Raw genomic sequence first — 8341 nt, 5'->3', positions numbered from 1 at the left:
CCTTCATCATATTATATGAGCACTAGACTCTATAATTTTCAACTTAACGCTTTTTTGTGCTATTTTTTTTTTAATAATATTTTATATACAATATTTAGATATGGGATAATCAATAAAAAAGTGAATTTGTATATGAATTGTCTACAATTGGATATTATACTTCTTCATTAGATATTTTACATCAGTACATTTATATGTAATATAAAAGAAAAGACAACAGTGTATTGTATTTATCCGACAAAAAGAAGAATAGATTTGATCATTCTTAAAAACAATCAAATATCAGTATTTAGCGAAATAAAAAGGGTTTTAATTACAGCTAGGAATAATCAATTTATATTTTGTTAACTTTTCGTAGGGTAAGTTATTGTAATCGTCCCAAAAATCGAAATTGCATATCTTCACGTTTTGAAGGTTTCTGAACATTTTGGCATACATCAGAGAAAATGGATGTGTGTGTGTGTTCTGTGTGTCCGCAATTTTTCGTCCACGTTTTCGGGCGCACGGATCAACCGATTTGAATGGTTAAAAAAACATTCGATTTCTATTGATAGGGAGATTAGTTTTTGGCAAAGGCAGTTACAGCCGTTTCGGAGATACGGAGCAAAGGGTGCAGGAAATAGAAATCGAGTTTTTGAGACAAAGGTGCATCCGATTTGAATGATCCAGAAAACATTCAATTCGTAATGATGGGGAGAAGTGGTGATTTAGTGGTTTTTGGGAAAGGCAGATCGAGCGATTTTGGATATACGGACTTAAATGTGCAAAAATGGTAGTTTTTGAGAGAACTAAGCATCCGATTTGAATGATTCAAAAAACTTTCTGCTTGTGTTGACGCAACAATTGCTTTTGGGGGAAATTTAAAAATAATTTAAAAATAAAAAAAAAATCTAAAAAAAAGTTCTAAAGCTCACTTATATACTTTAAATAAATAATTTTAACTTTGCAATTCAGTTTTTATAATTCTTATAAATGTTAGACAATGTTCTTCATTTTAAATCCGATTGATTAAGTTTTGTTTATTTACTTTTTTGTAGTACATATATAAACGTCGTCGTCCAATTCGTGAACTCTTATATTTTGTCTATAAAATATGAATAATGAAAGTTACAGTATTTACAATAATATATTTGAAAACATTTAATATTCCTCGAATATTTCATTACGGTACGGGAAGTTCCAGCAATTTGCCTGAAGGCACGGTGCCATACGCCACTAGTACTAATTTATAACTTAATGTTAAGAGGAGATGTCGTCTTAGGCTGATAGGCATATATGGGAATTGCAATCGCACATACTTTGTATAAAATAAATATGAACATGAACGTATAATATGCATGTTTCTCGACAATTATACAAACAATTATTATAAATTAATTTCTCGTACGTTTCGAATTGTGCATTGAATACAAAGACGTTTAAACTTAACATTAAACAATACACGGCTGGTTCTCCGTGGAAGAGCCGAAGACGGGATATCCCTACTATGGACACCGCGAAGGTAAAACTCGTATCAAGATAACCGTGTTAAGAATGAGAAATCGGACGATTGACAGTACAGAATCTCATATCGAGAGATAAACACGCACATCGGATTGTTTTAAACGATTATTGGACGATTTAATACGTCCAACGTATCATTGTTTAGAAAGTACTTAGAACTTTTTCTGTGTAAACTTTATGTGCTCAGTTCAAATTATTCAAGTGATTTGTGTTTGAATTGTGGTTCGAGTATACTTGGGCTTATTTGGTAAATATTAGACAGAGGATAAATATTTACTATTACTATTATACTATTATATATTTATGAACTATTTTCTAACCTAAGTACAAATTTGAAAAATCGTTATTGAAAGTTAAAACGTTTCAGCAGAAATCTTTGTCGTCGTATTGACTTACAATGTTAATTTTATTTATTAAAACTACTGATATACTGTCTAACTATAAGTATATTTTTTTTATTGATGTTCCTGAAGTTTTAACATTACGAAGTTTTAATTTTATTAGAATGTTCTAGAATAGCTAAATTTCTAGCCATTACTCAGTGGAAAATTACCACAATTGTTTTAATCAAAACGAATGAATGTTAATATTTCAATGGTTTGCAAAACATTAAAAATTACTGACAGTAAAACAAATTAATAATTTAATGATGCTAATAGCGTTACTTTTATTTATTACAATATCCTAACTACTATCCAACTAAGTGTATACTTTTTTTCACAAGTTTTAAAATTACGGTTTAGTTTTAATTAATTTTAGTAGGAAAGACTGGGTACGGTTGTGCCATTTTCTTTATTAGCAATAATTTTGGTAATTTACGAGTTAGCCGGGGAAAAAGTACATTAAATGGTAATTTGAACATCTTCGAGGAAATACTGAAATACTGTTCTAAAATACTATGAATTGGTCATAAATTCTAATCATACAAGAAAAGGGCAAGTGTCACAACCGTCCTTCGGGTTAAAAAACATTAGCTAAAAACACCAAAATGGTTTATAGATTAAATTTTAATTTTAGGCATAAAAATAGGTTAAAAAACAATAGCTATAAACACCAAACTGGTTTATAACGACTTTTATTAATAACACAACATAATCAAACATACTTTTGGCTCTTTAAAATCATCTTAACATAATCTACAGATCATGTTAATGTAGGGCGCTGACTCAATTCAATAATGGAAACTTGTTCGAACAAACATACTTCAACTCTCTCTCTTTGGACCCTATCTCAAAATAAGTACAGTACAAAGAAGAACTTTACCTTAAGCGTATGAATTTAAATTTTTTATACAAAAATAGTTTGATGCCTATTTGCTCTTTATACTCTGAGATTATATATAACATTTTTTCATCAAATGCTAATTAAAATCTGTTAATAAAGTAACATGGCTAATTACTTTTTTATATATAGTGACATTTATAATTCTGTATGCCAAAGGCAAAGGCCATCTTGCACTTTCTTTGGAAAGCGAAATATCGAATGAGTTTCGTATATGTGGGATAGTTTTCGTATATCTAGACAGCGAGCTAGTAACGCGATGGCAAATTGTTTTGAAATTCATCAAAATTCAGAATATTGGTAAATAACTTGGGTTTGGCAAAGTTATCGTAACATCTACTAAACATGCATTTATTACAATATTTAGGGGCTAATTCTCCGATAAAATGAATTGTAATGGCAAAGTCATGTTACGGATCTATCTTTGTATGAATTGGTAGTAAAATTTGTGTAAAAGCTGTATATATGCTGTTCGATCAGACGTTTTACACATGAACCCTAACTTCACGTACGTGTTATTGATGACACATCAGAAAGATGCAGTTATGATAACATTGTTATTTGATGTTTGTGCGTTTTGTAGGTTAGACAGATCAAAGCAAGCCCCTAGCAAAATCAGTTTGTTTTCTTGTTAAATAACATAATATTAATTATAATTTTACTTTCTCAATTTTTATATGAGGAAACTGGTTCTCCGACTATTGCATATTTTATTTATTAGCATATTTAAATGTGTATAATTTTAGAAATTTGACACAGTATTATTTGTAAAAAATACACGTGGTTTATGTTAACGTTATTTAAATCATGTTATTCATGAATATGGTTTCCAAATGAATAGAAGTGAAAGAAATGAAATAAATAAACGTGACTTATTTTGATACAATGTAAATTATAGTTTAGTTATACATATTTTAAACTTAAAAGATTAATTCTATTTTTTTAATATATATTATGTCGTTCACATGCGTATATCCACTTGATTTGATGTCACTATATTTTTTTAATTTATTATGTCATTTTATTAGAACTAATTGTTACGATCAGTTTTAAAAATACATACTTTTTATAATAAAATTTGTTATACTATTAACCTCAGATATTGTCAATGCTTCTAAAGAAGGAAATAATTATTAGAAGGATAGGAAAATGAAGAATGATTCTAATTCTATTAATTCATTCTCTATAATGTTGTAGACAAAATTGTTCATTTACTTGTAGATTGTTTCTTTGGCTGAATACGTCTCTGAAAATTACGTTTTCTTTCTCTATAATATCTAGAAATTAATCTTTCTGCTGGAAATGAAAGTTTATCGAAATTGGGAATTAACAGTCATTACTAAATTACCTGACAACATGACTTGATGGTGCTCGTAGAGATAAATGATTTTTTTTTTTGTTGATTGATGTATCACTAAATCCTAAATGTTTTTTTCCTAAAAAGATCATTCACAATATTGAAAAAATATATTTTTGCAATTTATATACTTTTAAGTTTTATGTTGAAAATATCAAATGTCGATGGTTTCTAGACCGTAAATCATCTCTTATGTTTGCAATTCCATGTGGAACTATAATTCATAACCTTTCTCTTGCCACGGCACAATTTTAATATCTATCGAAGGTTGGCGGTAAAATTGTTGATGGAAAAATTTCATAAAATTATTTTACAAAAATACACTTTTTCAGTCGTAAAATTAGTTTAAATATATTTAAATTTAAACCGCTACTATCATAATTTAATAATAATCACTTAAATAAATTGTAATATAGAATTTTAAGTTTGTCATATATATATATATATATATATATATATATATATATATATATATATATATATATCTGTTATTTTAATATCCCACTTTTCCTTTTATCTAAAATATATTTTAAAATTTCCTTAAAAATGACAATGAGCGATTCAGGTTTTACGGGTCATTTAAAAAAAGTTTGCCGAAAAAAGTATAACTCAAGAGTGAATTAATTAAGCAAAAATATAAAAGGGATAATCTAAAGAGATTTCCTGAAAATATGTATCGAAAGATGTAAACGTATTAATGCACCAACTTTTCCAATAACTATTTTCCAATGATAAGAAAAAATAAAATACAAACCAAAATATTTTTTATGCAATAGATACATTCTAATAATTTTGTTTAGCAAAATTAAGCTCGATTTTTAGCTGCTAATTGCCAAAAATAATTGACCAAAGTTCATAGACAAAAACAAGCATCTAATTTATAAACAAATAAGTAATGTATTTATATACATACATATATATAGGGTAGAGGGGGGCTTAAAGGTCCCCGGGTAAAAACGTCGACCACCGATATCTCACAAGCAAATATGGTTAGAAATTTTTTAACAACAATATTTGAAAGTAGATGGGAAAAGATGTATAACCATCCATCACCTTGATTCTTTAGAAGACGTTATCAGGAGATAAACGGCATTGCGTTAAAATCCATAACAATCCTTTCGTTGATAGTTTTTTGGTTGTGAGCACTGTTGTTTAGTTTACGAGACCTTCACATAATTTTTAAGTATGCTTTATTTATTTGTTTTATGAGATTTATTGTTAATTTTAAGGTAGATGCAACAGTTCATTTTATATAACTTCTATAAAAGCTTACACCTGGGTGGGGTAAGAAGATCCAACTGAACCTTTACCCCGACAAAGGTGTAAACAATAAAAAATAGTAAATAAAAAAGTAAATTAAGTTGAAAAAAGCAATTTTGCAAGGAAAAAATTTATTAAATATTTATTCCAACTCTGCTGATGAATACCATATCAAGGTTATATACAGATATCTGGCGAAATACTAGATCAAGGTTATATACAGTTTTATTTCTGTCAAATATATACTCATGAAATTTATAATTTGCATTGGTTGAAAAATGTAGCTATTGTAAGTTGTAAAATCCCTTAAAGGTAAAAATAAGACATTGGACTAATTTGCCCCCGAACCAAGGTGTTTTTCTAAAATATTATCTTCTTAGAGATAAACAATTTTGATTTCCTTGATATGTACATTTTAAAAATGAAGGAGTTTATATGTGAACGCATGCAAACTTTGCCTGTTTCCAAAAATGTTTTCCTACTTTCCTCAAAAAATCTTAAATCGATTTTGAAATTCAGAAACCATTTGTGTTAGTTTTTTGGGGGGTATGGGTGTGGTGTTATGTATGAAAAATAATCAGCATGTAAAAAGATTAGTCAAAAATGTATTAAATAAATTAGTAATTTATGTTAAACTAAAGTAGAGAATCATTTTTGATAAATAGTTTTTGACAAATTTGCTACAACTAACTTGAATTAATTTGAATAGTTTTTGATTTGCTACAATTAACAGAATAAAAAAATTATATAGTTTTGAAAATTAAACTAATTCTTATTGATCAACTTGGTGATTTGCTTTAAGGCAAAGTGCCACTTCCTAGTTTCTCATTTATATGTTTTTTAAATTTATAGTCAATAATCATTATGCTGCTCAATAACCCGATAGATTCTATAAAAACGATCAATTACCTATATCTTAATGTATCTAATGTTTATTTACCATTTTTTATCAAAGGTCGTCGTATTTCTTCTATGAATTGGACCACAAAGAGTGCTACTATTATCTAATCGATTACAAAAAGAGTCGAGTGTGCTCTCGTACACAATATTTGGATGAAAGAAAAAGTGAGCTTTTGTTGATTTTATGAATAACTTATTTCATAATAAACTCTTGACACAGTTACAATAATAAATATATTCCTGTACAATTATACTTGTAGTTCTGTATTGTAAATAAAATATGAAAGTTTCTGATGAATAAAGAAGAATAATATAAGCAAAATTATGAAAAGTGCAATTGCTTAGACTCACACGTAATATATTATACAATAGTATTGATTGTTGAGATTTGTAATCTTTTATGCTGTAATAGGTACTTGTGATTTAAATGTGCTAGATTGATTTGAGCAGGGATTGACGATTAGAGGTCTTCATTTTTAATTGTTGTTCAATAAATCTGTAATCATATATAAATTAAAACAAAAAATATTTTTAAATAGGCATCTATCCTGCTAATGGAATAAAAATAATTATGTTTTTTAAAATTTTTTAATAATATTTTCATACCTTTCTGTCCTAGTTTGACTTTTCTTCAGTCGATAATCCTAAGACACATACATTATTTGTAAAACACAAAAATCACTTCAATGAAAAAAATATTTGAATAATGGTCATGTTAGTGAAAAATTAATATTTAATTTAAAAGAAAATTAACGTCAAACCACAACGTGGTGAAACTATTGACCTTAACTGTCCTGAAAAACTTTAGAAAAAAAATCTCTCGTTGTTTGGATATTATATGAGCTTTCAAGTGCAACCTAGAGCTTTGGTAAAATTATGACCAGTTTTCGATTATTGTTGTTAACTTTTATTAATTTTATTCATTTTAACTTTGAAACCGTAACCGTGAATAACATTTCTAGGACCACAGTAAAAAATACCACAATTGCCCCAAGTTTTCAAGAATTAAAACTTTTTGTTGAACTATGAATTAAAATTTTTTGAAATCAGTCGACTTTGAGAGTACCTCTTTGAAAAAATGTACTAAAGTGTTTTGGAAAGTTTTATCAAAATTTAATCAGGTTTGTGAAATGTTAGAATACTTGATAATTTTATTATTAAAAAATTTGGAGTAAAAAAATAAAAACCTAAGAATGACATGATTTATGCTAGTACATTTTACTTATATTTTACAGATATTTATTATTAATTTTATTTATAATCCCGTTTCGGCTTGTTGTTAAGGTCTGGGATACTCTGTATATTTATGCATATATATATATATATATATATATATATATATATGTGTGTGTGTGTGTGTGTGTACGTGTGTGTGTTTGTGTGTGTATTATGTTGAATTTCAAACAAGGAATCCAATAGGACTAAAAAACTAAGAAGATTTGAAAAAAAAATTATTCACTGTCATTTTTAAAAAATGAACTAACAAAACTAATTTGGTACAAAATACATAAATAAATGGATAATATCATAAAAAATGTTATTAATGAAATTTTTATTTATTATTATTATTATTTTAATATTTCTATATAATCTATTTTGTATCAATTACCATATGTTTGTGAAAGAATCGTATATAGTACAAATTCAAATATAGTATCAAGGAAAAAAACCTAATTATTTTTATAACTTGTATAATTTTAAAATAAAAAACAATTATAAAAGTTTGGAATCTTAATTTAATTAAATATTCTATAATTTAAAAGAATGATATTTTACCTAGTCGAATTATGAATCTAAGCAATTCTTGAATTAACTTATACAAAATCATCTTAAAAATAGGTTCAGAAATAATTAAATTTATGGGCCCTAAAAATATAAACGTTTATATGCAATAAGTATATATGCAAATATAATTTTATGTAATTGTTTGTGTTGTTTCTCTAATTGTGTTCATGCAAATTTTTAGAGTTTATCATAGACAATCGAAATGGAAATTGTATTGTTATTGCTAGTTTATTTATCTGATTATGTATCAATCAC

The sequence above is a fragment of the Ctenocephalides felis genome, unplaced genomic scaffold (assembly GCF_003426905.1).
Source record: "Ctenocephalides felis isolate EL2017-DRISC unplaced genomic scaffold, ASM342690v1 CF-g0.4_SCAFFOLD_01886, whole genome shotgun sequence".
NCBI classification, from domain to species: Eukaryota; Metazoa; Arthropoda; class Insecta; order Siphonaptera; family Pulicidae; genus Ctenocephalides; species Ctenocephalides felis.
This window is presented reverse-complemented; position numbering follows the sequence as displayed.